Here is a 27,193-nt window from a genome sequence, read left to right as displayed (position 1 = left end):
TGATGAGCATTGGGGGTTATATGTAAATGATGAATTACTAAATTCTACTCCTGAAGCCAGTATCATACTATACATCAACTAACTAGAATTATATAAATATTTGAAAAAATAATTTCTTAAAATAAAACCTTCAATCATAAAAGTCAAATGTAATTTCTCATATACTTGATTTGATAAATGAAAGCAGTTCGATCATGAAAAGCAAGATGAAGTACCTTCCGGAAAATGCTTATTTAAACGTAAGTATATGAAAGAATAAATTTTTTTAAAAAGTTGAAAAAAAATTAGCAAAAAAAGATATTTAATACTGAAAGGTATTCTTGTCTAGTGGATTATGTTACATGCTTTAAAGGATATGAATCAGTAATGATACTATAACTATTGTATTAAAAATACTTAAAATAACTAATATAGTATTGAGAGCTTAGAAAAGCTGGATGGAATATTAAGTGCTTTAAATTCATTATATTTTATACATTTCAATTCCCATTTTAGGTTAGCGTAAACTCGGTAGCTAGACAGGAAGTAACTTCTTAAATGTCATAATTTGTAAATTTGAGAGCCAGGAGTAATTCCAGATTTCACTGACTGCGGAGCTCATTGACTGAATTATGAAATTATATTCATTTCATTTATTAGAATTCCTTACACAACTAAACATCCTTACTGCCTTTGACATTCTTAGGTCTTTCTGGAAGTTTGTACCAACAGTGTTCTGTAAATGATCTACACTTTTATCTACCATTGTATGTTTTCACATCCTTACCATTAAATCAGTTGTCAATTTCTGGTGTTAAATCAGTACTTTTTATTTTTTAAGATTTTATTTATTTTTTTGACAGAGCTCACAAGTAGGCAGAGAAGCAGGCAGAGAGAGAGGGAAGAAGCAGGCTTCCTGCTGAGCAGAGAGCCTGATGTGGGGCTCAATCCCAGGACCCTGGGATCATGACTTGAGCCGAAGGCAGAGGCTTAACCCACTGAGCCACCCAGGTGCCCCAAATCAGTACTTTTAAAAATAGTTTTTTGGTTTTTTGGTTTTCATTATTGTTCAGACTTTATTATGTCATTTAACATTTTTCAACATATAAAATATTTCTCAAAATTTAATGATTTCTCAAAATTCCACAATTACTCAAAATAAAAGACCACTTTATAACACTACACAACCCTTTAATAAAGAAATATAAGTCCCAAATAAAAGTCATTTACTACAGGAAACGGGAATATGGGAATATCCTATGTGTGCTAAAAGTAATAGCTCCTAATCTAGGGGACTCAATTTCTTTTAAATTAATAATGGATTTAAAACTTGTAAAAAAAAACTGGTGCAGTATTTTCTTTCTAATGCAGCATTTAAATATTAACCCAGTTATTCTGATAGTGTTGACCTGTTCTGTGGAATCTTTATTAATGAGGACAATATTATTCCTGAATTCTTTTTCTTCTTCACTAACTTGATGCTTTACATGTTTCCAATCAATACTATTGTGTCAAACAGAGAATATCATTATAAAAACCACTTATTTCATCATGAAGCACTTCTTTAAAGCTCCACAGAAATTAGTACCAGATTTTACATTGTTCAACAGTAGATGAGTACTACCACTCACCACACACTCCACCCACTGTGACTGTCCCACCCACTGTGCATCAAGTCCTTCAGTACAGTCCCATTCAGCCCTGTGCCTGACACCACACAGCTGCAGAGATGAATAACCAAGGAGTTACCTATGCAGAACTCAGGTTAAGGGTTCAAAAAGACAGCAAGTGAAAGCTAAGGGCACTGAAAGTGGCATTTCGGGAACTGAGCAAGAAATAATGTATGCAGAATTAACTCTTCAAGATGCTTCTCGGGATCTTCAAGGGAATGACAAGAACTACCAATGGAAAGGTAATATTTAATTCAGACATAGTATAACTGCTCTAGAATGTGCACTTGGGGAGCAGGGGTGCAGGGAATGAGTAGGGAATGATCTCCCATATTTTTCATTTGTGTGGATCAGAGCTTGGGGCTGGAATATGGTATTGTAATTGAAATCTGAGGATGAATCTTGTTGAAGTGTGGTAATTCGTGGTCTTTATTCAATCTCATGGAGGTAATATATTTACTGCCAATATAATGGCATATTCTGAGAGAAGAATACAATGATAGATGCAAGTTTGGGGTCCAAATTTTTATATGTGACTCCCTGTGAATTGTTGGTTTTCTTGTACATAAATTTCCTAAATGATTATTGTCATCCATTCTTTCTCAGCATTTTCATTTCTCCTCCAACTATTTACCTTCATGTTCAGGGAAGCTCATTGCTGGGATCCTGAGAATCATCTGCCTTGTCTTGATGTCCACTGTGGTCACAATAGCCATTATTTATTGTAAGTAAGTGTTTCAAAGACTACAAGGGAATTTTTCACTTTAATGATCATCATTGCCTTGAAATGTTGCACAATATTATGGAATTGTATTACCTCATTTTAATGCATGTATGCTCTAGATGTGGAATGGTTATTCTGAATTTATCAAAAGTAAAAATAACAGAGTAGTTATAAAGAGTATTAAACATATATTCAGATTTTATAATTCCAATGCAAACTATAAGAGAAACCTTACTGAGATATACAAATTAATTCTTGAGATTGGTTAAACCAAATACTGTAAAAGACTATGAGTTTGGTTTTTTAAAAACTTTTGAACTATCTTTGCCTGCATGTTCATAGTTTTATTCAAATTTTATGGGTAAAATTGATTTATTACAGAGTTTTCTCATTCTAGACAATATACCAAACTTCAAACTCAGAAACTCAAATCACTGTGTTTTATTTAGTGTAATAATACGTTTTCTGAGGATTGCTTTAATTTTTCTAGTTACTGAAGGACAAATACAGAACAAAGCCTCCTTGGAAACAAAGACCCATAAAGATAGAACATCATTTTCAAAACTCTGATATTAGGATAATTTATACTTTATCTTCCTTAAGTTAGACAAGGAAAATAGTTGATGTTTTATGGGAAAATGAATTAGAAAATTGCATAATAAGTTTTCAGAAATAATGAATATGGGAGAGCATTACTTTTTATGCAACAGTATGAGGAAATAAATACTCTTTTGTAATCACCAGACCAGAGACAAGGGTGCCTGGGTTGCAGGTCATTAAGCATTTACCTTCAGCTCAGGTCATGATCCCTGGGTCCTGGGACCGAGCCCTGGATTGGGCTCTCTGCTCTGCAAGAGAGCCTGCTTTCTCCTTCTCCCATCCCCCCTGCTTCTGTTCCCGCTCTTGCTGTCACTCTCTCTGTCAAATAAGTAATAAAATCTTTAAAAAAAACTTATTAAAAAAATAAAATCACCATACCAGGAGTGCCTAGAAGGCTCAGTCAATTAAGCGTCTGACTTTGGGTTTGGCTCAGGTTGTGATCTCAATGTCGTGGGATTTTTTTCCCATGTCAGCTCTATGCTCAGCATGGTGTCTGCTTGAGAGTCTCTCCTTTCTCCTTATGCCTCTCCTGTTTGTGCTCTCTCTCTCTCAAATTAATAAATAAATATTAAAATAAAAGTCAAAAAATTACCCACCCATTGTTACCAATAGCCTCAAATTTCCACTTGCTATAAAATCATAAGGGATAAATCAATATGCAATTCCAAAAAAGTTGTTTTGTTCAGTGACTCATAGGACATGTAGAGATAGACATTTTATATGTTTGCTTTATATGGGCACATAAATTAGGGTGGGGAAAATGTAACTCTTCTGGGAATGTGTGTGTGTTTTATTTTTTCCAGCTTGTGAGGGTAAAGTGATGTGTTGTATACACATTTGTTTATACATATACAAGTTGTAAATTTGCAAGTTTTAGTATTCAGAGCCTTATTGATAAGACCTCATAATCTTTCTCCAGCATGTCATTGTCCAAAAGAGTGGATTACATATTCCAACAGTTGTTATTACATTAGCACTGAAAGAAAATCATGGAATGAGAGTTGGTTGTTCTGTGCTTCTAACAGCTCTAAACTGTTCTACATAGATGATGAAGAAGAAATGGTGAGATTTCAAATGTTTCCTGATTTTATTAAAAGCTTTTCATTAATATTATATTTGTAGGGTTCACTCATATATTTGTACATATTTCTAGTTTATTTATTTTAAGGTCTGTTACTATTCCATAGTTTGAATCTGTGATCTTTTATTTATATTTTTATACCTTTAATGACATTTGATAATGTCCATTGCCTGAAGTAGCCTTGCTATTTTTTTTTTACCGTACATTAAGAAAACTAAATATATGATTCTACACATTCATCACAAGATAGAACCACATAATTACAAATCAGATCATGAAATCTCAAGAAGTTTAGACCTCTATTAGTTCTGCCAATTTTAATATTGTGAAATATCTTTGCTTATTTTTGGACTTTATATCAATGGGATCATGCAGTATGCATTATTATATGTGTCTCCTTTTGTTCTCATATATTTGTAATCCATCTATATTATTGCACTTGTCTATAGTTTGTGTATTTTCACTGCTGCTGTCTTATATGAATAGGATATTTTAAGATCAATTCTCAGAAATTTGATTCCTTTTAAGTATGTAGGTATTATGAATAGTTATTTTATAAAAGGCCTTTTCTATGTCTTTTCCACATATTGTATTTATTATACATAACTACATACTATGTAGTATATTATATATAGTATATTTTACTTGTGGAATGTAAACAATGCATTTGTCAAAATAATAATGTATAAATGTAACATTATAATTATATTTGCATTTGATTATAATATATTTTCTTCTAAGCATTAGTATGAAATTGCATGGTCAAAGATATGTGTGACTTTCAATATATTAAATTATCCCTACATTTATCTAGTGTTTTGTGTCAATACACATTGCACAGAAATCCCTTGTTCCAAAACTCAGTAGTCTCAGAAAAATTATTACAATAAATTCTGGTGGCTATGTGACAATATAATTTTTCTGGGCTGTGAGCCATTAGGATAATCTCTTCAGTGAGAATGAGAAGGGTTTGGGTGTGTCTTTTGCTCATTTCTCCCAGACCGGTGTTTTCTTTTGTCTTCTAGAATTCATTCTCTTGTTTTAAATATGAGCTGTTTTTTGAGTTTATGAGATGGAAATAGCTGTGTCTTGCATTTTTATTCAAGTCTTTTAATGATCAGAATTTTACTGTTACCATGGTCCAATATATCATTCTAGTGTTAGTGATTGCTTTGAATCTATTTCAGAAGTTACTCAAAGTCCATGAATATAATTCTTATATTACTTTCTTAGATTTTCTTCTTTCTTTTCTTTTCTTTTCTTTTCTTTCCTCTTTTCTTTTTTTCTCTTTTCTTTCTTTCTTTCTTTCTTGCTTTCTTCTTTCTTTCTCTTTCTTTTCTCTCTTTCTAAACTTTAATTAGTGTTTATGATCCGGTAATAATTTATTTTTGGTGATGTCTTATTTGCAATGCTGTGATATAAAAGTGAAGGTTATACTTTTCTACATCATGACCTAATTTATGTAGCATAATTTAAAGCAAAGTAGACCTTTTCTGCATAAACAGCTTATGTATGTTCTAATCTGCTTCATGTAAATCATATAGATATTAGATATCTTTACATAGATAATTCTAAACACATATATCAGTCTACACCGTCTGTCACAACCCACAGCACTCTGAATAAAGTGTAGAGCCTTACCTTCCTTGATGTCCCTTTACTGTGTCTCATTTCTACTATAATGGTCTTAAATGTTTCTCTAGTTACATTGGGAATCAAATGAATGTTACAGTTTTGCTTCAGCTGATGATTTTGCTTTAAATATCAAGCAATTTAGACAACAGAAGAGGTGAAGCAAAGTTCATTAGACCTAGTGATTATTTTATTCTTTCTTTTGTTGTCTCCTTCTTCCTGATGATTCAAGATTCCTTCTGTTATTTAATTTCTGTTTAGATAATTCCCTTTTGTAGTTCTTTCAGAGTGGGTCTAGAGGTGACACAACTTCTTAGTTTTTCTTTATCTCAGAATATCTTGATTTCTCCTGTATTCCTGGGTGATATTTTTGCTGAATAGTCAATGTGTTTTTTTTTTAATTTCTTTTCAGCGTAAGAGTATTCATTGTTTTTGCACCACACTCAGTGCTCCATGTAATACGTGCCCTCCCTAATACCCACCACCTTGTTCCCCCCAACCTCCCACCCCCCGCCCCTTCAAGACCATCAGGTTGTTTTTCAGAGTCCATAGTCTCTCATGGTTCACCTCCCCTTCCAATTTCCCCCAACTTCCTTCTCCTCTCTATCTCCCCATGTCCTCCATGTTATTTCTTATGCTCCACAAATAAGTGAAACCATATGATAATTGACTCTCTCTGCTTGACTTATTTCACTCAGCATAATCTCTTCCAGTCCCATCCATGTTGCTACAAAAGTTGGGTATTCATCCTTTCTGATGGAGGCATAATACTCTATAGTGTATATGGACCCCATCTTCCTTATCCATTTGTCCATTGAAGGGCATATTGGTTCTTTCCACAGTGTGGCGACTGTGGCCATTGCTGTTATAAACATTGGGGGTACAGATGGCCCATCTTTTTACTACATCTGTATCTTTGGGGTAAATACCCAGTAGTGCAATGGCAGGGTCATAAGGAAGCTCTATTTTTAATTTCTCAAGGAATCTCCATACTGTTCTCCAAAGTGGCTGCACCAACTTGCATTCCCACCAACCGTGTAAGAGAGTTCCCCTTTCTCCTCTCCATCTTCTCCAACACATGTTGTTTCCTGTCTTTCTAATTTTGGCCATTCTAAGTGGTGTAAGGTGGTATCTCAATGTGGTTTTAATTTGAATCTCCCTGATGGCTAGTGATGATGAACATTTTTTCATGTGTCTGATAGCCATTTGTATGTTGTCATTGGAGAAGTGTCTGTTCATATCTTCTGCCCATTTTTTGATATGGTTTTTTATTGAAATAATGAAGTTAATGAAGTTAGGTTCTTTTTTTTGCGGGGGGGCTTTCTAGCATGACTTTTTCCCATTATTTTTACTGGACAGAAAAAAGAAAACATTTTCGGACTTTTGTCAGTACCCTTTGGTGTCTGTGGTTTGCTCACCAGTCTGGGATATGGGATGGAAAGAAAAATCTAGGGCGCTCACCACTCTGTCATTCCTTGGGGTTGGAGTGCCCAGTTCTGTCAGTTCTCTCATCTCCTGTTTGAAACTGCTGTTTTTTTTTTTTTTATAAAATGTCCAGGGGGTTTTAGTTGTATTTGGTAGAGGGAATAGGGAACAGTGTTTCCTATTTGGCTGGAACAGGAATTCTTATATGTAGTGGTTTTAATTTGTATCTTCCTAAGATTAATAGTATTAAGCATCTTTCCCTGTACTCATTTGCCATCAATGTGTGATTTTTGATGTTAGTAACTTGAAATATTTTGGCTATATTTTTACTTCCTATTACTGTATTTTGAGAATTCTTTATTATTTTTTTACAATGATTTATAAGTATTTCCTCTCAAGTCTATGACTTGCTTTTCTCTTCTCTTCAAAGAGCAGACATTACCTTAAGGAACTATACTTTATCAATTTGTTCTTTCATGGATTATGTTTTGTTGTTCTTTCCAAGAAATCTCTTCTCAACTTTTGGTCATATGTTTTTTAATACATCTTTTTTTTTCTTTTTATTACCAATTCAGATGCCTTTTATTTCTTTTTCTTTCTTTTTTTTAATTAAATTTATTTATTTTCAGCATAACAGTATTCATTATTTTTTCACCACACCCAGTGTTCCATGCAATCCATGCCCTCTATAATACCCACCACCTGGTACCCCAACCTCCCACCCCCCCCGCCACTTCAAACCCCTCCGATTGTTTTTCAGAGTCCATAGTCTCTCATGATTAATACATCTTATTGAAATTTTATCATTTATATTTATTGATGATCATTTTTTAGCATTTTTGTATGTAGTATAAAATTTATATTATTAATTTCATTTGATGCTCCATTGTTTCCACACCATTTGTTGTAAGACTCTATTTTCTCCACTGAATGACTGCATCTTTGTTGAAATCTGCATTCCATATATGTTTGGGTATAAACTGCATTTTTTCCTCAGTTTCCTTAATCTTGTATGTATTTTTATGTCAATCCATACTTTAAAACTTGTTCTTTTGTAAACAGTGAGTTTATATTAGTTATTTTTCAGAATTCTCCTATCTATTCTCGATCATTACATGGATGTTTCCTTTCTATTTCTATCAGACTAAATTTTTTTAAAAAATTAAGAATGAAAATTAGTTTTATCAGTTGCCTTCTTCATCAGAGAATTCACATCATTTGGCCTTCTTTACTCTGCTAATGTGACAGATTAAGTTTATGAAATTTCACATATAAATCCAAAGTGGTATTTCTTCAATAAATCTACTTACATCATAGTCCATTATTTTTATATACTGTCAGAATCAGTTTAGATTGTCATGGACATGTAATTTCCCTTTTCCTTAGTATTCCAAGAAAACATACACAACACATACTTTATTAGATGCAGCCCCCCCCCCTTTTTTTTTTATCCTGTAAGGGTTTCTGTTTGGATTATAATTGACATTTCATTTTTCTTTACTTATAAGCATCTAGATATTTTATAACTGAGAATGAAAAGCTTTCTGGATTACAGATTAAAATATATTAGAAGTTAGGACACTTCTGATATTTTTATTTCCTTTTGTTTTGGTTTTCACAAGTTGTATTTGCTAGGATGTTTTCAATTTTATGTCTAGTTTTAAACATATTTGCATATCTTCATAGTGTTCTCTTATGGTAATTTTATTGTGGTATAACGTACATACAGATGGTTGCCAACAGCTGGCTGAGTTTTCAAGTGTCACCATCATATGAATAAGAAAATGTGTAAGCTTGATGATTCACAGACCTGTATCCTTGGGGCAAATAATATATTATATATTAAAAAAAAAAAGGAAAGAAAGAAAGAAAGGAAGAAAGAAAGAAAGAAAGAAAGAAAGAAAGAGAAAGAAAGAAAGTTAATTTCCAAAGGAAATCACTGTAGATCTCATTAGTTCAGGTATAACCTACCTTAAGGCTATAATTAAAAGTAATATTTATTCCAAAACAAAACAAAACAAAACAAACAACAAAAAGAAAATAAATATTACCAGCACGGCAAAATACCCCTTTCATATTTTCACCTCCATTTACAAACTTTTACATAAATAGAATCATACAGCATGCATATTTTATTTTTGGCATTTTCAGGGGAAGCTAAACTTGTGCATTTCATCCATATAGTTTCATGAATTTCTAAATCATCCAAACTCCTTGCTATTTCATTGTCTGATTCTACTACAGTGCATTCATCTGTGCTATTGCTAATGCTCTTGGATATTTGGGTATTGATCCACTAGGGGCTGCCATGAGTTATTCTATAATACATACTTCACAATTTTCAGCGTAGTATATGTTTATCATTTCTTTTTTCTCTAACTTTAATAGGCTCTTCTCTGTACAGCATCTTGAGAGGGAAGCTACTTAGATCATGCATTTTATAACACTCTTCCTTTTGGATATAAGTGATAAAACTATAAATTGTCTCCAAACACTACTTTGGTTTCATTTTAAAAGTTTTGATATATTTTCAGTTTAGTATCATCCAGTACAAGGTATTTTTATAGATTTCATCTTTGAACTATAATTTTTCAGATAGTATCACTTTTCTACATGTTTGGAAATTTTCCGCATTTCTTTCAATTGTCACTTCTAATTTATTCCTTTGTCTTCAGAGAATATACTTTGAAAATTTCCATCCTTTCAATGTTTGAACCCTATTTATGACCTAGAAGAATAATTTTTATGTATAACAGTTTTGTCAAGCTGGTTCCTAGTGTTTCAACAGTCTTCCACAGGGCTTCTGATTTTGTGACTAGCTGGTCTCTCACTTACTGAGTGAAGAGCTTTTCTATCTCCAACTGTAATTATTGAATTGTTTATTTATCCTCCCAAATCTTTCAATTTCTATTTCATGTGTTTAAGGGTTCCGTTGTTAGCGAATGTTTATAATTATTTTAATCTTCTTCTCATATTGACAGCTTTAATGCGTGAAATGTTTCTTTTAATTTCTAATTAAATTTCTTGTTTTAACAGCTATGTTGATATTAGAATAGCCATTTGTCCTCACTTATGGGGTTACTGTTTGTATGATAGATCTTTTGCTGTTGTTTTTCTTTTAGCCTTTTTGCCTTTGAATCTAAAGTGTGTGTGTTATGGAAAGCATAATGACGGACCTTAGTATTCTTTTCTTATTCAGGAAGACAATTTGTCTCTTTTGATTGGAATATTTACTGAATTAGCATGAATGTCATTATTGGGATAGTTGGATTTAGGTCTCCCATTTTGCTGTTCATATCATGTTTATGTCTTGCTTTCTTCTTCCACCTGATGTATAACCCTTATCTGATATATACGTAGGAGTGACATCACTGAATAATATGGTATTTTTATTTGTAATTGCTTGAAAAAACGCTGTAATATTTTCCATTGTGGCAGCACCAATTTACATTTCTTCCAAAGGATTTCATTTTCTTCAGATCTCTCACCATTTCTCTTATATTTTTAGAAAAAGCAATTCTAACAGGTGAGAGTTGATATTTTATTGTTTTTGATTTGCATTTTCCTGACGATTAGTGATTTTCTTTCTTGTACCTATTAGCCATTTCTATGCCTTCAGAAAAATGTTACTCAGGCCCTGTTCCCATTTTCAGAATCACATTCTTTTCTTTGTTTTTATTGCATTGGTTGAGATATTTATATATTTGGATGTAGGTTCCTTATCTGATATATGGTTTACAATATTTCTCCTGTTCTGTACATTGTTCTTCCATATATTTTTTCAACTTAGTTTTTCAGCTTTGTTTCCTTTCCTTTGCTGTGCAAACACTTTGTTAATTTTTCTGCTTTTTCTTTCTCATTCATGACATGAATAAATTCTGTTATTCCTTCCTTGATTTTAAATAAATTTTTTCTAGTGTATCTCAAATTTTCTGGAGAGCCAATGAAGTGAATTTTCATTCAGTTGTATAATGATAAACTAAGAAATTCTCTGTGGTTTATTCATATAGTTTTATTTCTCTATTGATATTTCCTATTTGCTATATCCTGCCATTATATATTCATTTAATTATCTGAACTGTTTTATTTATGATTTCCATATACTTATTTTTATAAGATTTTATTTATTTACTTCAGAGAGATTGAGAGACAGAGACAGAGAGCACAAGCATGAGAGGGGGAAGAAGGGCACAGGAAGAAATAGACTTGCTGCTGAGCAGGGAGCCCAATGTGGGACTTGATCCCAGGACCCTGGGATCATGACCTGAGCCAAAGGCAGAAGTTTAACAAACTGAGCCACCCAGATGTCCCATGTAATTTCCATATGTTTATAAACAGTTCTCTAAAATACTGTCTTATAATTAAAGTAACACCTTATCATAATAGAAGTTTATATTGACCTATGCTTTCCTGTAGTATAGTAGACATTTGCCAGTGACTTTTCATGTTTTTTTTTATAGGTAGATATTTTTGGTAATATAGTTTAAATAATATGTAGTCTGTTTCATATTCTTAGATTTATATATTTTATAAGTTGCATACACTTTATTGCAGGATCTTCTTCCCTATTAATCTGCCTGCTGATATTTTTGTTCAGTGTTTCCAAATAGTTATTCTTTATTTTTATTTTTTAGCCTACATTCCTAAGGATTGCTCTTGTGAATTTGTAGCTTAAATGAAACCCACAAGTTTTTTAAAAACTATGTTCAAAAACTACAATCAGTAAGGCTTGTACCCTCTTCCATGGGGTGTGTGTGTGTGTGTGTGTGTGTATGCGTGTGAGAGGGGAGTGCTCACAACTTGAGTGTCAGTTCTCAAGTCTCCTTCTGCTTATAATTGTACTGGGTTCATCTTGGTCTCCTCTTCACGTGTGCATATTTTGTTCAATCATCCAAGAGTGTGTAGAGAGCTCATATCAACTCTTCCATTGTATTCTCACTAAGAGTATCTTCCCATTGTGTTTATGGGATCATGGTGCTTGACAGAAAAACCAAAATCTCTGACTAGTAAACATGTGGGTTTTCCTCATTCATTACCAAGCAAAATCATCACTCTGAGCTGATAAATCAATGGGCTCTTTCAGTCCTTTCCCCATGCTGATCGAGTCTCCCCTGTGGCACCAGCACCATTGTTTTCTGCAGCTTCTCCAAATTGTGGAACTACAAGCTTCTGGATTACTGAGCTATGGTGGGCAGGTAGGGAGGCATGGGAGCAGTGCTGAGCAGGAAAACTACAGACGTGCTTCTTCTTACCAGAATCTCTAAGAGTTTTTCAATAATAGATATTTCATAAAATATTATTAACTTTTGTTAAATTATCAGAATGCTGAAATTGTTGTCTTTGTAAGATTTCCTCTTCACTTACTCCTACTAAGATATTTTCATAACATGTTCAGTATATAACACTATGTTAAAATGTGAAAGATTCTATAAAGTAAGAAAAAAATAACTGTGGTTGTTATTACAAATTTAAATAAGAGTCAAATTTATTTGACTTCTAAAAAATTGTTTTCTTATAGTGTTTGTTCGGTCTCCTCATTCGTTCTTCATGGATTAGCAGAGTTTTCCAGAATATCAATATTAATTCATCTCTGTGTCCAAAAGCCTCAGCCTTCTTTCCTAAAGTGTAAGTTTCTTGACAACTTTTGTATTTTATGCCTTAAGAGGACCAATCTTACAAAGAATAAATGCAGTATGTGAATAATCCTATAACACAAAAACTGTTTCCACAGAAGAATGAAATGGAAATATTCAAATTTAGATGTATAAATATTAGTTTAAATAAACTGTTTATTGTTCAAAATATTGTGATTTATATTTTTAAGAATAATAAGATACAATTTTCTGTATTTCAGGTCATCAGTTTTCTCAGCAAGTGACAAGAATTGTCCATTTTTTAACTTTGACTCAAACATAAGATCTTTTGAAAACTGCTTAAATCTAAAAATATATGTTTGTAAGCATTAGGCAGTTACCTAATTTTGATATAACGCTATCTCACCACCTATAAAGAAGATATTTTTCATTTCTTCAAAAGGCATATAATTTCCCCAGATATTTTTCAGATACTATTTTTAGAACAATTTTAGTTCACAACATAATTGAGAAGAAGGTACAGAGGTATCCTCCATTGTCCCCGTACACACACATGTGTGGCCTTGCCCGCTATCAGCATCATTCACTAGAATGGTTCGTTTGTTACCAAGAAAGAACCTGCAGTTTGGATCATAATCATGCAAAGCCCTAAGTGAGGTTTGCCCCTTGGTGTCATAGAACTGTTTTTCCATCTTAATTTTATTAATGTGAAAAATATACACTCAGGTACATATTACACATTTCTTAAGCTTTTGTTATTAAATCAGAAATGACAAATTATAATATTAAGCACTGTTATTGTAAAGTCTTCTGTAAGGTCCTCAATCCACTCATATTCCCAAATGAATTGATTTTTCTAGCCCTTAAAGGGGCTGCAAATAAGGGCTGAACCTCCCTGGGTGCCAAGATTATCCACCAGAATTGACTCCAGAATAGAAACCGGAGGAAGACTGATGTAAACAACTATTATCCATTTGTAAGGGAAAACCTACTAAGAGGAAAAGTTACTAAAGTCAAGAAAACCATAATAAATTTCTTAGGGTTAAAGGAGAGTATCCAAGGGAAAGATCACTGGGAAACCACATCTGCTCTCTGGATTTAGGGGATTTCGATGTCATTAAAGACAATGCGGCCACAGACAGCTTCATGGCAGACATGCTCACTGCATTGACCTGGGACAGGGCATCTCCACAGTCCACAGGCTGAACTTAGTGAGGCTGGATCTCAGGCTGTGACTGGCAGGCAGGAAGAACCCTGTTAGGAAGCACAGAGCAGAGGCCAGGAAACTGACTCACAATGACCACAAAACTTGCTGGAAGCTGAATACAAGGACTTCCTGCCTGCATGCAGCAGGTAACCAAGCCATAGCCTCCAAACACCCTGAAAAGACCATGAAATCAGAAGAGCCCTTGCTGCTGTGTCTCTCCATTGCCTTTATCGACAGAACTCAAACTCATGTGAGACAAGGAAGAGAACTCCATTTTCTGAGAACAGGGCACAGGGGGTGGGAAGATTTAGATCTGAGAGTACCAAATTGTTAACAGACACTCAGGGTGATCATGCAACAACCACAGGATTGCTGTATAAGAGCCATTGCCACCTGCCCCACGTCCTCAGAGAATGGAATAAACAGCTATCTTCTGAACCTCTTTTAGTGCTGCACCATCAAAATTAGGTTCATTTTTTGGTAGAGATTGGTGTCTTCTCAATCATTAATAACCAGTGTCCTTCACTACTTTTTCTTGTGTGCTGTTTTCCTTCTTACCTGGATTTCAGATGTTTTAGAAGACATCTTATTTTATTAAATTTCCCAAGTCCCCACTTCTGTCACCCTTATCCAGGCTAGAAAATATTTTGATGTAAGAAATAAAATGTTAAATTATGAAGAAAAAAAGAATAAAAGTGTAAAGATATTGTTTGAGTCAAACAGCTAGTTAATGCTACAATTCCCAACAAACTTTAGTAATTTGGTAGTGATTCAGGTATTTCTACCCTCATTTAATTACAAGAGTGAGATAGACTGAACTTGATTATTGCTTGCAAAAATATTCATACATCATAAACATGTGTCATTTTGAATATACACACATTTTTTTGCACATATTATTTTTTGAGAGCTATTTATTTATTTAGTGCAGAGAGAGAGAGAGAGAGAGAGAACAAGCAGGAGAGCAGCAGTCAGAGGGAGAAGCAATCTCCCCACTGAAAAGAGCCAGACTGGAAGGTGCAGCACGCAGTCCCAGGACCCTGGGAATATAACCTCAGCATAATGCAGATGCTTAACTGACTGAGCCACCCAAGCAAACTTACACATATTCTTTACACTCTCTGTACTGATTTCTTATACTCTGATTGAGAAATTATATGAATACTCAAAATCAAATTCATATAATATGTAAATGCTAGCTGTAATGGTTTGCTGACATTGTACTCAAACGACCCAAGATTGCAATGACATTGTAAAATAAACTTATTTCTCATTCACCAGTTTCTGCTTTGGCTGGGTTTTAGTTGATTGAGGCTTGGCATCATGGGCTTGGCTCCAGACTACAACTACAGATTCAGCTCTGATCTTTTGGATGTATTTTATTCTTAGAAAAGCAGCTACCTGATGTATGACATCTTATAGCAGAGGTTAGCTGTTAGGAGATATGTGCTTCTTAATGCCTGGACCCTGAACTTATAAGCTGTCACATTCCCACTCACATTAGATTGTGAAAACAAGTCACATGGCCAAACTTGTCATTGATTTTCTGTAGGGTTTACTCCTTTCAAAGTGCTCTGATGGAAGGAATGTAGTTTTATTGAACAAAAACCTAATTTACCATAATAACTGTAGGATTTTTTTTTCTTATTTTATTTCATGAAAGAAACTTGTTTGTAAAAGAAAAATATTGGGAAATAGATTTTTGAAATCAAGTTGTAGTTATTATTCTTTCTCTTACTGGTCAAGAAACCCAGTCTTCTCACCCAATGTGTTACTTTGGACATATGTAATGGTCTCTTTTGGAATAGAAGACATTTTTAAAGGAATTTTCAAGGTGTGCAAGATAGTCTGTTTGGTTCCTGGATTTGGGGAGCCTGCTGGGGCCTAGGGGAAGAAGGCACTGAATGCCCTGTTCCTTCCAGTGTTGAGTATCCCATTGATCTATACGTATTTCTTTTTTTTTTTTATAATGGTAAATCAAACAATGTTTATTATTTGAAATATTTTTATTCAACTTAAACTAAAAAGAAAAAAAATCATCTATTTCTCCTATTCCCCGCTCCAACTCCAATCTACTTTCTGTATTCATGAACTTGGGTTTTTTTTGGTTCACTTTTAGATTTCACTAAAGAGTGATCAAAAGTCTTCAAAAAGTCTTTATCTGTCTTATGTCACGTAACATAATGCCTTGAGGTTCATATCCATGTTGTTGTAAATGACAAGACTTTATTATTTTTATGGCTGAATAATAGTCTATTGCATATATGTACACCACAAATTTTTTTAATTAATTTTTTATTTTCAGCATAACAGTATTCATTATTTTTGTACCACACCCAGTGCTCCATGCAATCCATGCCCTCTCTATTACCCACCAGCTGGTACCCCAATCTCCCACCCCCTGGCACGTCAAAACCTTCAGATTGTTTTTCAGAGTCCATAGTCTCTCATGGTTCACCTCCCCTTCCAATTTACCCCAATTCCCTTCTCCTCTCTAACTCCCCATGTCCTCCATGCTATTTGTTATGCTCAAATAAGTGAAACCATATGATAATTGACTCTCTCTGCTTGACTTATTTCACTCAGCATAATCTCTTCCAGTCCCATCCATGTTGCTACAAAAGTTGGGTATTCATCCTTTCTGATGGAGGCATAATACTCCATAGTGTATATGTACCCCATCTTCCTTATCCATTCGTCTGTTGAAGGGCATCTTGGTTCTTTCCGCAGTTTGGCGACCGTGGCCATTGCTGCTATAAACATTGGGGTACAGGTGGCCCTTCTTTTCACTACATCTGTATCTTTGGGGTAAATACACAGGAGTGCAATGGCACTCCTGTCGTAGGGAAGTTCTATTTTTAATTTCTTGAGGAATCTCCACACTGTTCTCCAAAGAGGCTGCACCAACTTGCATTCCCACCAACAGTGTAAGAGGGTTTCCCTTTCTCCACATCACCTCCGACACATGTTGTTTCCTGTCTTGCTAATTTTGGCCATTCTAACTGGTATAAGGTGATATCTCAATGTAGTTTTAATTTGAATCTCCCTGATGGCTAGTGATGATGAACATTTTTTCATGTGTCTGCTAGCCATTTGTATGTCTTTATTGGAGAAGTGTCTGTTCATATCTTCTGCCCATTTTTTGATAAGATTGCCTGTTTTGTGTGTGTTGAGTTTGAGGAGTTCATTATAGATCCTGGATATCAACTTCTTGTCTGTACTGTCATTTGCCAATATCTTCTCCCATTCCGTGGGTGGCTCTTGGTTTTCTTGACTGTTTCCTTGGCTGTGCAGAAGCTTTTGATTTTGATGAAGTCCCAAAAGTTCATCGTCGCTTTTGTTTCCTTTGCCTTTGGAGACATATCTTGAAAGAAGTTGCTGTGGCTGATATCGGAGAGATTACTGCCTATGTTCTCCTCGAGGATTCTGATGGATTCCTGTCTCACATTGAGGTCTTTTATCCATTTTGAGTTTATCTTTGTGTTCGGTGTAAGAGAATGGTCTAGTTTCATTCTTCTACATATAGCTGTCCAGTTTTCCCAGCACCATTTATTGAAGAGACTGTCTTTTTTCCATTGTATATTTTTTCCTGTTTTATCAAAGATTATTTGACCATAGAGTTGAGGGTCCATATCGGGGCTCTCTACTCTGTTCCACTGGTCTATGTGTCTGTTTTTATGCCAGTACCATGCTGTCTTGGTGATCACAGCTTTGTAGTAAAGCTTGAAATCAGGTAACGTGATGCCCCCAGTTTTATTTTTGTTTTTCAACATTTCCTTAGCGATTCAGGGTCTCTTCTGATTACATACAAATTTTAGAATTATTTGCTCCAGCTCTTTGAAGAATACCAGTGGAATTTTGATCGGAATAGCATTAAAAGTATAGATTGCTCTAGGTAGTATAGACATTTTAAGAAATTTATTCTTCCGATCCAAGAGCATGGAATGATCTTCCATCTTTTTGTGTCTTCTTCAATTTCTTTCATGAGTGTTCTGTAGTTCCTTAAGTACAGATCCTTTACCTTTTTGGTTAGGTTTATTCCCTGGTATCTTATGGTTCTTGGTGCTATAGTAAATGGAATCAATTCTCTAATTTCCCTTTCTGTATTTTCATTATTAGTGTATAAGAAAGCCACTGATTTCTGTACATTGACTTTGTATCCTGCCATGTTGCTGAATTGTTGTATTAGTTCTAGTAATTTGGGGGTGGAGTCTTTTGGGTTTTCCATATAAAGAATCATGTCATCTGCAAAGAGAGAGAGTTTGACTTCTTCATTGCCAATTTGGATACCTTTTATTTCTCTTTGTTGTCTGATTGCTGTTGCTAGGACTTCTAATACTATGTTGAACAAGAGTGGTGAGAGTGGGTACCCTTGTCGTGTTCCTGATCTCAACGGGAAGGACGCAAGCTTTTTCCCACTGAGGATGATATTTGCTGTGGGTCTTTCATAGATAGATTTGATGAAGTTCAGGAATGTTCCCTCTATCCCTATGCTTTGAAGCGTTTTACTCAGGAACGGATGCTGGATCTTGTCAAATGCTTTTTCTGCATCAATCGAGAGGACCATGTGGTTCTTCTCTCTTCTCTTATTAATTTGTTCTATCACATTTATTGATTTGCGAATGTTGAACCATTCTTGTAGCCCAGGAATGAATCCCACCTGATCATGGTGGATAATCTTTTTAATGTGTTGTTGGATCCTGTTGGCTAGGATCTTGTTAAGAATCTTAGCATCCATATTCATCAGGGATATTGGTCTGAAATTCTCCTTTTTGGTACGGTCTTTGCCTGGTTTAGGGATCAGGGTAATGCTGGCTTCATAGAAAGAGTCAGGAAGTTTTCCTTCTGCTTCAATTTTTTGAAACAGCTTCAGGAGAATAGGTGTTATTTCTTCTTTGAAAGTTTGGTAGAATTCCCCAGGGAATTCATCAGGTCCTGGGATCTTGTTTTTTGGGAGGTTTTTGATCATCGCTTCAATCTTGTTACTAGATATTGGTCTATTCAGGTTGTCAATTTCTTCCTCATTCAATTTTGGGAGTTTATAGCTTTCCAGGAATGCATCCATTTCATCTAGGTTGCTTAGCTTATTGGCATATATCTGTTAATAATAACTTCTGATGATTGTTTCTACTTCCTTGGTGTTCATTGTGATCTCTCCCTTTTCATTCATAATTTTATGAAATTGAGCTTTCTTTCTTTTCTTTTGGATTAGTGTCACCAATGGTTTATCGATCTTATTGATTCTTTCAAAAAACCAGCTTCTAGTTTCATTGATACGTTCTACTGTATCTCTGGTTTCTACCTCATCGATCTCAGGTCTAATCTTGATTATTTCCCTTCTTATGTGTGGAATTGGTTTGATTTTGTTGTTGATTCTCCAGTTCTTTAAGGTGTAGAGACAGATGCTATGTTCTGGATTTTTCAATTTTTTTGAGCGAGGCTTGGATGGCTATGTATTTCCCCCTTAGGACCGCCTTTGCTGTATCTCATAGGTTTTGGATTGAAGTGTCTTCATTGTCATTGGTTTCCATGAATTGTTTCAGTTTTTCCTTGATCTCCTGGTCGATCCAAGTATTCTTAAGCAAGATGGTCTTTAGCTTCCAGGTGTTTGAGTTTCTTCGGAACTTTTCCTTGTGATTGAGCTCCAGTTTCAAAGCGTTGTGATCTGAGAATGTGCAGGGAATAATCTCAGTCTTTTGGTATCGGTTGAGTCCTGATTTGTGACCCAGTATGTGATCTATTCTTGAGATGGTTTCATGTGTACTTGAGAAGAATGAGTATTCTGTTGTTTTAGGGTGGAATGTTATGTATAAATCTATGAGGTCCATCTGGTCCAATGTGTCATTCAATGCTCTTGTTTCTTTATTGATTTTCTGCTTCGATGATCTGTCTATTCCTGAGAGAGGTGTGTTAAGATCTCCAACAATTAGTGTATTCATATCAATATGACTCTTTATCTTGATTAACAGTTTTCTTATGTAATTGGCTGCTCCCATATTGGGGCATAGATATTTACAATTGTTAGATCATCTTGGTGGATAGTCCCTTTAAAAATGATGTAGTGTCCTTCTGTATCTCTGACTACATTCTTTAGTTTAAAATCTAATTTGTCTGATATGAGAATCGCTACCCTAGCTTTCTTTTGAGGCCCATTGGCATGAAAGATGCTTTTCCATCCCTTCACTTTCAGTCTGGGTGTATATTTAGGTTCAAAATGGGTCTCTTGTAGACAACATATGGATGGGTCCTGTCGTTTTATCCAATCTGCAACCCTGTGCCATTTTATGGGCGCATTTAGGCCATTCACATTAAGGGTGATTATTGATAGATACGTTTTTATTGACATCGTGTTACCTTTAAAGTCTTTCTTTCTGTAGATTGTCTCTATATTTCTGTTCAATGTTATTCTTGGGATTTTTCCTCCTTTAAAGAAGCCCCCTTAATATTTCCTGCAGTATCGGCTTGGTGGTTGCATAGTCTTTTAAGCCTTGCTGGTCCTGGAAACTCTTTATCTCTCCATCCATTTTGAATATCAGTCTTGCTGGCTAAAGTATTATTGGCTGCATGTTCTTCTCCTTTATGCCCTGAATATATCTTGCCAGCCATTTCTGGCTTGCCAGATCTCTGTGGTCAGGTCTGACATTATTCTGATAGGCTTTCCTCTGTACGTAAGGATCTTCTTTGTCCTAGCTGCTTTAAAGAGGTTCTGCCTACAATTATAATTCTTCATTCTTACTATTAGGTGTCTCAAGGACTTTCGAGAATCTGAATCTTGGTGGGGGGGGAACCTTTCGGCCTCTAGTACATGAACGCTGGTTCCATTCATGAGATTTGAAAATTTTCATGAAGAACTTCTTCCACTATATCTTCTAGACTACTTTCTTTCTCCTCCCCTTCAGGGATTCCAGTAATTCTGATGTTGGAACGTTTCATGGCATCATTTATTTCCTTGATTCTGTTTTCGTGGCTTCTAAACTGTTTGTTCCAGGCTTCCTCCTGATCCTTTCTCTCTATCTGTTTGTCCTCCAGATCACTAATTCTATCTTCTGACTCAGTTACTCTAGCGCTGAGAGAATTTAGATTAGATTGGAACTCATTGAGAGCATTGTGAAGCTCATCTCTGGTAGCTTTCAGCTCTTCCCTAATATTGAAAACATGATCTCTGGTCGTTTTCAGTTCGGCCCTAATCAATTCCGTTTGGTCACCCATGGCTTTCTCCAACCGAGCTATTGCTTGGATAATTGTTAGCCTGAATTCTCTTTCCGACATATTGTCTATGTTGATAGCCATTAGCTCTGCTGCAGAAGGTCCATCCTCTGTATTTTTCTTCTGTTGGGCATTCCTCCTCCTAGTCATTTTGGTGAGAGATGACTGAATGGGTGTAGCTGGGTGTATCGACTGTGGTGCAGTCCAGGTGCATCCTGGAATGCTTCTGAGAAATCAGGGTTCCCCACCCAAATGAGAGAGAAAAGAAAAGGAAAAGAAAAAAAGAGAGAGGGAGAGAGACAGGAAAGAAAGGTGAGATAAAAGAGAAGGTTCAGCCCAAATGGGCCCCAAGGTAAGATTTATGAAGTATACAAACAGACACAGACAAACAAAAAGACTGATAAAAGTATATGACAAGAGAAAAAATATATATATATTTGCATATGTATATATGCAAATAAAGGAAGAATCTCATCAAAAAGAACCCTGAGTGTAAGATTTATATACTATCAGGACAAACACAAAAACACAGAAATACTGGTGGAAGAAAGAGATGGGAGAGTGGTTGTAAATTCTCAGTGTGGGTGAGGAAGTTTGTTTTGATTCTTCCTGGATGTATCTTTATATCTTTGTTAAAGGACTCAAATTTCCTAAGATAAGGGGGGATTAGGAATTGGTTTACCTATAGGGGTGGCATTGATTGGGGAAAGGGGATTACCTTGAATTTTAACTCTATATGAATATTAGAAAATAAAAATTAAAAAAAGGAATAAACTAGACTAAACTAAACTCAAATTAAAAAAAAAAGAAATTTAAAAAATAGAAATGCAAAAGGAAAACACAGGTGTATATATCAAAAAGTTCAGGTTAGAAGGTTATTATGGAATTTGATGTACTGGACATCTCACTGTGACGGTAAATAGGTTAAAAAATTATCTATATATAATAAAAAATTAACTATATAAAAAAATGAGCCAGAATAGTAGGATCGAATTAATAATAAAAATTGTCCTATGAAGTAGTGGTGATTGTTCTCTTGTCATCCCTGGTAGCTTTTTTTTTTTTTTTTTTTCCTTTCCTGGTTGGTTTTCTAGGGGAGGGGCCTGCCACATGGATTTTCAGAAAATGATGTTCTCTCAGTTAAGTCCCCCCGCCCCCCTCAAGGGGGTGGGCTCTGAGGAAACTGGTTTTTTCAGGCTTTTGTTCTCTGGAGGTTTTTATATTTGTTCCCTTTTGTTTATCTCTCTCGCCTTGACCGCTTTTGATGGTTTTTGTAGGTTTAGAGGAAAGCAAACTGCACCCTGACCTCCCTCTCAGAAAGATGCCTCAGTCTGGCTGCAGAGCCCAAATAAATCCCCCCTTGGCCACTGGCAGAGCAGGTTCCCAGTCGCGGTCCCTGGGGACACAGGATTTTTTGCTTGTACCCAAAACCACGGCAGCAGCGGCTGTCTGGGCAGCTCTAGACTGCCATAAGTTCCAAGCAGCGATAGCACACTGAGATTTTCCCGCTGGCCCAGGCTGGGAGTGCCTGGTCTTTCCCGTCTGAGAGCACCCAGCTGGCGCCTGTGTGCACCTCTCTCAGGGGAGGGCGTGGGGCATGACTCGGACTCTGATGGCACGGCAGGGCACTCGCGTGGGGACTGCAAAAAGGCTGTGCTTCTGTTGGCTGGCGAGGCTCCCAGCCCCTCACAGGAGCCGGGCGCCATGCCCTCTCAGGCACGCTGGTGGTTCAGGGACCAAGACCCGGATTCTCTGCCACACTCTCTCTGGCTATGTGCCAGGGGTGGCTCTCCTGGGCCTGGGGACTTAAGCCCGGACCCTAACACCCCGATTCCCACAATTTCCCCCCAGTGATCCTTTGCTCTTTTTGAGTGCTTTCTACCAGACTCCCGAGTTAATGCTGGTCCCCAGGTGCAGGGCGCTCTAGTATTGGGATATTACTTTCCAACGGGTCGCCTCTGGTGGCTCCCTCCCCCTTTTGTTTATCTTCTGATATCAGTCCGACTTTCCCAGTCCACTTTACCTGCCCACTGGCGTCTTCTGCTCCAGTAGAGATCCAGACGTGTATAATTCTGATCTCAGGCTGATTTCGTGGGTGATCACGGAGTTCTTTGGAAGATAATCAGCTCACTTTAGGGTACAGGTTGAAAGGGCGCCTCCTCCTACTTCCCCGCCATCTTGTCTCTCAGATCCATATGTATTTCTTAGCACGGAGACGAAAGAAAGGAAGCTCTTTAATATTAACATTCTGATTGTGGAACACCTCCCAGTTTTTTCTTTAATATTAGCTCTTTAATATTAACATTCTGATGTGGAACACCTCCCAGTTTTTTCTTAAATTATGTTTTACATCTCCAAATTCTTCTAAAAAAGATGCTTAATGTCTTACATGTACCCATAAGAAGCCATGGGAAGACTTTGGTAGAGTGAACTTAGTGGAGGATCCACCAAATTCACTGGAGATATATAAGCATGGAACACTATTTTAAGGACGTTAGGCAGGTGTAAAGTCAGAGTAGAAAGGTCATGGAAGGGCTCAGTCAGTTAAGTGACTGACTCTTGATTTCAGGTCGGGTCACTACCTCAGGGTCATGAAATTGAGCCTGTGTCCAGCTCCATACTCAGTGCAGGGTTTGCTTAAGTTTCTCTCTCCCTTGCTTTCTGCCCCAACCCCATTTCAAATGAATAAATAAATCTTAAAAAAAAAAAAAGAGAGGACCATATGGTCTTGATGATAATAGCTTCATAATAGAGTTTCAAGTGCAGAATTGTAATGCCTCAGGCTTTGGTTTTCTTTTTCAACATTATTTTGTCTTTTGGGGGGCATTTCTCATTCCATGCAAATTTTAGGATTATTTGTTCTAGCGCTGTGAAAAATGTTGATGGTATTTTGATAGGGCTTGTATCAAAACTATAGATTGCTATTGGTAGCATACACATTTACAAGTATTTTTTGTTCCAGTTCATGAGGATGGAATTTTTTTTTTCCATTTCTCTATGTCTTCCTCAATTTCTTTCATAACTGTTCTATAGTTTTAGTTTCTTGTTACCTCTTTGGTTAGGTTTATTCCTCTGTATCTTACGGTTTTGGTGCAATTGTAAATAGGATTGAACCCTTAATTTCTATTTCTTCTGCCTCACTGTTAATATATAGAATGCACCTGACTTCTGTGTATTGGTTTTTATCCTGTGCCTTTGCTGAATTCCTGCATGAATTCTAGGAAATTTTTTGGTGGAATCTTTGCATTTTCTACATAGACTATTATATCATTTATGAAGAATGAAGATCTGAATTCTTCGCTGATTTGTATGTCTTTAAAATCTTTTCATTGTCTGATTGCTGAGGCTAGGACTCTAGTGCTATTGAACAACAGTGGTGAGAGTGGACTCGACTGTTGTGTTTCTGACCTTCTCATACTGCTGGTGAGAATGCAAACTGGTGCAGCAACTCTGGTAATCAGTATGGAGGTTCCTCAATCAGTTGAAAATAGAGATACCCTATTACATAGCAGGTACACTACTTGGTATTTATCCAAAGGTACAAACATTGTGATTCAAGGGGGCATATACACCTCAATATTTGTAGCAGCAATGTCCATAAGAACCAAACTAGGGAAAGAGCCCACATGTCCATCGGCAGATGAATGGATATAGAAGACGTGGTATATATACATTGAAGTATGATCCAGCAACAAAAAAGAATGAAATCTTGCCATTTGCAATGATGTGCATGGAACTAGAGTGTGTTATGCTAAGCAAAATAAGTTAAGTCAGAGAAAGACCAATAATGTATGGTTTCACTCATATGCGGAATTTAATAAATAAAACAGATGAACATGGAGAAGGGCGGAAAAACAACACAAGATGAAAACTGAGGTGGAGGCAAATCATAAGAGACTCTTAAATATAGGGAACAGACAGGGTTGCAGGAGGGGAGATGGGTGGGAAGAAGGGACAACTGGGTGATCTGCATTAAGCAGGACATTGAGGTAATGACCATGGGATGTGATATGCAACTGATGAATCACTAAATTCTACCACTGAGACTTAAAAAAAAAAAAAAAACCCTCAGAGAACCAGAGATATAAAGATCAGTGTGGCAGTTTTCTGTGTGTCTAACTTTCTAAGACTATACATTAGGTTTTGAACATTATGGGCTTTTTATTCTAGATCTCAGAGTTAAGGAGCCCTCATTTCAGTACTAATTTCAGAGGAAGGTGAGGTTCTTTTATAACTTGCTGTGTTTGCAGCACAGAAGAAAGTGTATTCTTTGCGGGCACGCAGTTCCAAAGAAAATGCGAAAAGGAAAAAGTTGGGTCTGTCCAAATTACTTACCCAATTGATTAATATGAAATTTTATTTTCTGAAATTAATGATTGTATTTTGTGAATAAAATAAGGCTTTAACATTTAACATTTAACATTTAATTGTTGCTCTGCAACAATTAAGATTAAGATTACAACTATTAGTTCTTTGCAGCTCCTCCTAAGGCAACATGTAAATATCTAGCTTTGTCCCCCTCAAATGCTCTGGATTGGATAAGAATAATAATGGAATCTGAGAGGGGATCAAAAATAATTTTTGCAAGAGAGATCAACGTGATAATATCAAAAGTTATGACACATGTAATTAGCATCTCACAAGAAGAGGGAAACAATTAGCAGAAGATGATTTTAAGAAATAATGGCTGAAGCTAATTTGAATTTGTTGAAAAACACCAAGTTAAAGTCAGGAAGTCCAGCAAAACCCAAATTAAAATAATAAAAACTAGATCACATATAGGCACATTCTAGTCATACTTCTGAAACAGATAAAAAATATTGAAATCAATGAGAGAATAACAACACTTTCTATTCCTAGAAATTCACTAGGAACAATAAGTTTAGGAGATAATAATCATCTCATTAAAAACCCTGCCAAATCAGAATGTGATATCATTAATAGTCTTCCAGAATGAAGGTAAATTAAGACATTTTCCAGAAACTACTTGGCTTGCCGTGCAAGAAGTATTAAAGGAAGAAAATGTCTCAGGTTTATGTGTCATAGTTTCATGAGAAATCTTGTTGTTTGGGAAGGCATAAAAACATGTAAAGTTATAAATATTAGGGTAAATATGAAAGACAATCTTCTGTGAATTTTCTGGCAGTGTGCGTGACCATTCAAAGCAAAGTTTGCAAGTTTCTTCCAGTGTTTATAATGTATGTGATATGTAAGACCTATGACAACTATTTACCATAATGGCAGGGGGAGGATATCAATAAACCTGTTTCATACAGGGTTTCTTACGTTGTACAACTAATTCTACCTAGGCCATGAAAAGTTAAGACTGTGTACAGTAATCGTAGTATAACCACTAAGAAGAAACTGTACACAGGGAGAGCCTAGAAGCCAATATACTAATTGAAATGGAGTTCTAAAAATTATTCAGGGACAAGATGGCAGGGGAGTAGGAGGAGGCGCCTTTTCAGCCAGTACCCCAAAGTGAGCTGATTACCTACCAAAGAACTCCGATCACCCATGAAATCAGCCTGAGATCAGAATTATACACGTCTGGATCTCTACAGGGGCAGAAGACGCCAGTGGGCAGGTAAAGCGGACTGGGAAAGTTGGACTGATATCGGAAGATAAACAAAAGGGGGAGGGAGCCACCAGAGGCGACCCGTTGGAAAGTAATACCCCAATACGAGTGAGAGTGCCCTGCCTCTGGGGACCAGCATTAACTTGGAGACTGGTTGAAAGCACTCCAAAAGAGCAAAGGATTGCGGGGGAAATTGTGGGAATCGGGGCGGCTAGGGACAGGGGCTTAAGTCCCCGGTCCCAGGACAGCCTCCCCTGGTGCTGAGGCAGAGAGAGTGCGGTGGAGAAACCAGCTCTTGGTCCCTAAGCAGCCAGCGCGCCCGAGAATTCGTGGGTTCTAGTTCCTGTGAGGGGATGTGCATTCCTGAGAATTCGTGGGTTCTAGTTCCTGTGAGGGGATGTGCGTTCCCGAGAATTCGTGGGTTCTAGTTCCTGTGAGTCGGCAGAATGTGCGAGCCCTACCACAAAGCTTGAGATACGTGCGCACGTCCCTCGTGC

At 36.2% G+C, this 27,193-nt stretch overlaps 1 pseudogene; it reads left to right on the top strand.

Moving 5' to 3' along the window:
* Positions 1–1,659: 1,659 nt before the first annotated feature.
* LOC116593481 lies at positions 1,660–13,911 on the top strand (annotated as a pseudogene).
* The last annotated feature ends 13,282 nt before the right edge of the window (positions 13,912–27,193 follow it).

Source organism: Mustela erminea, chromosome 6, assembly GCF_009829155.1.
Source record: "Mustela erminea isolate mMusErm1 chromosome 6, mMusErm1.Pri, whole genome shotgun sequence".
NCBI lineage: Eukaryota > Metazoa > Chordata > Mammalia > Carnivora > Mustelidae > Mustela > Mustela erminea.
The sequence above is the reverse complement of the archived record's forward strand: the minus strand, read 5'-3'. Positions and strand labels throughout refer to the sequence as shown.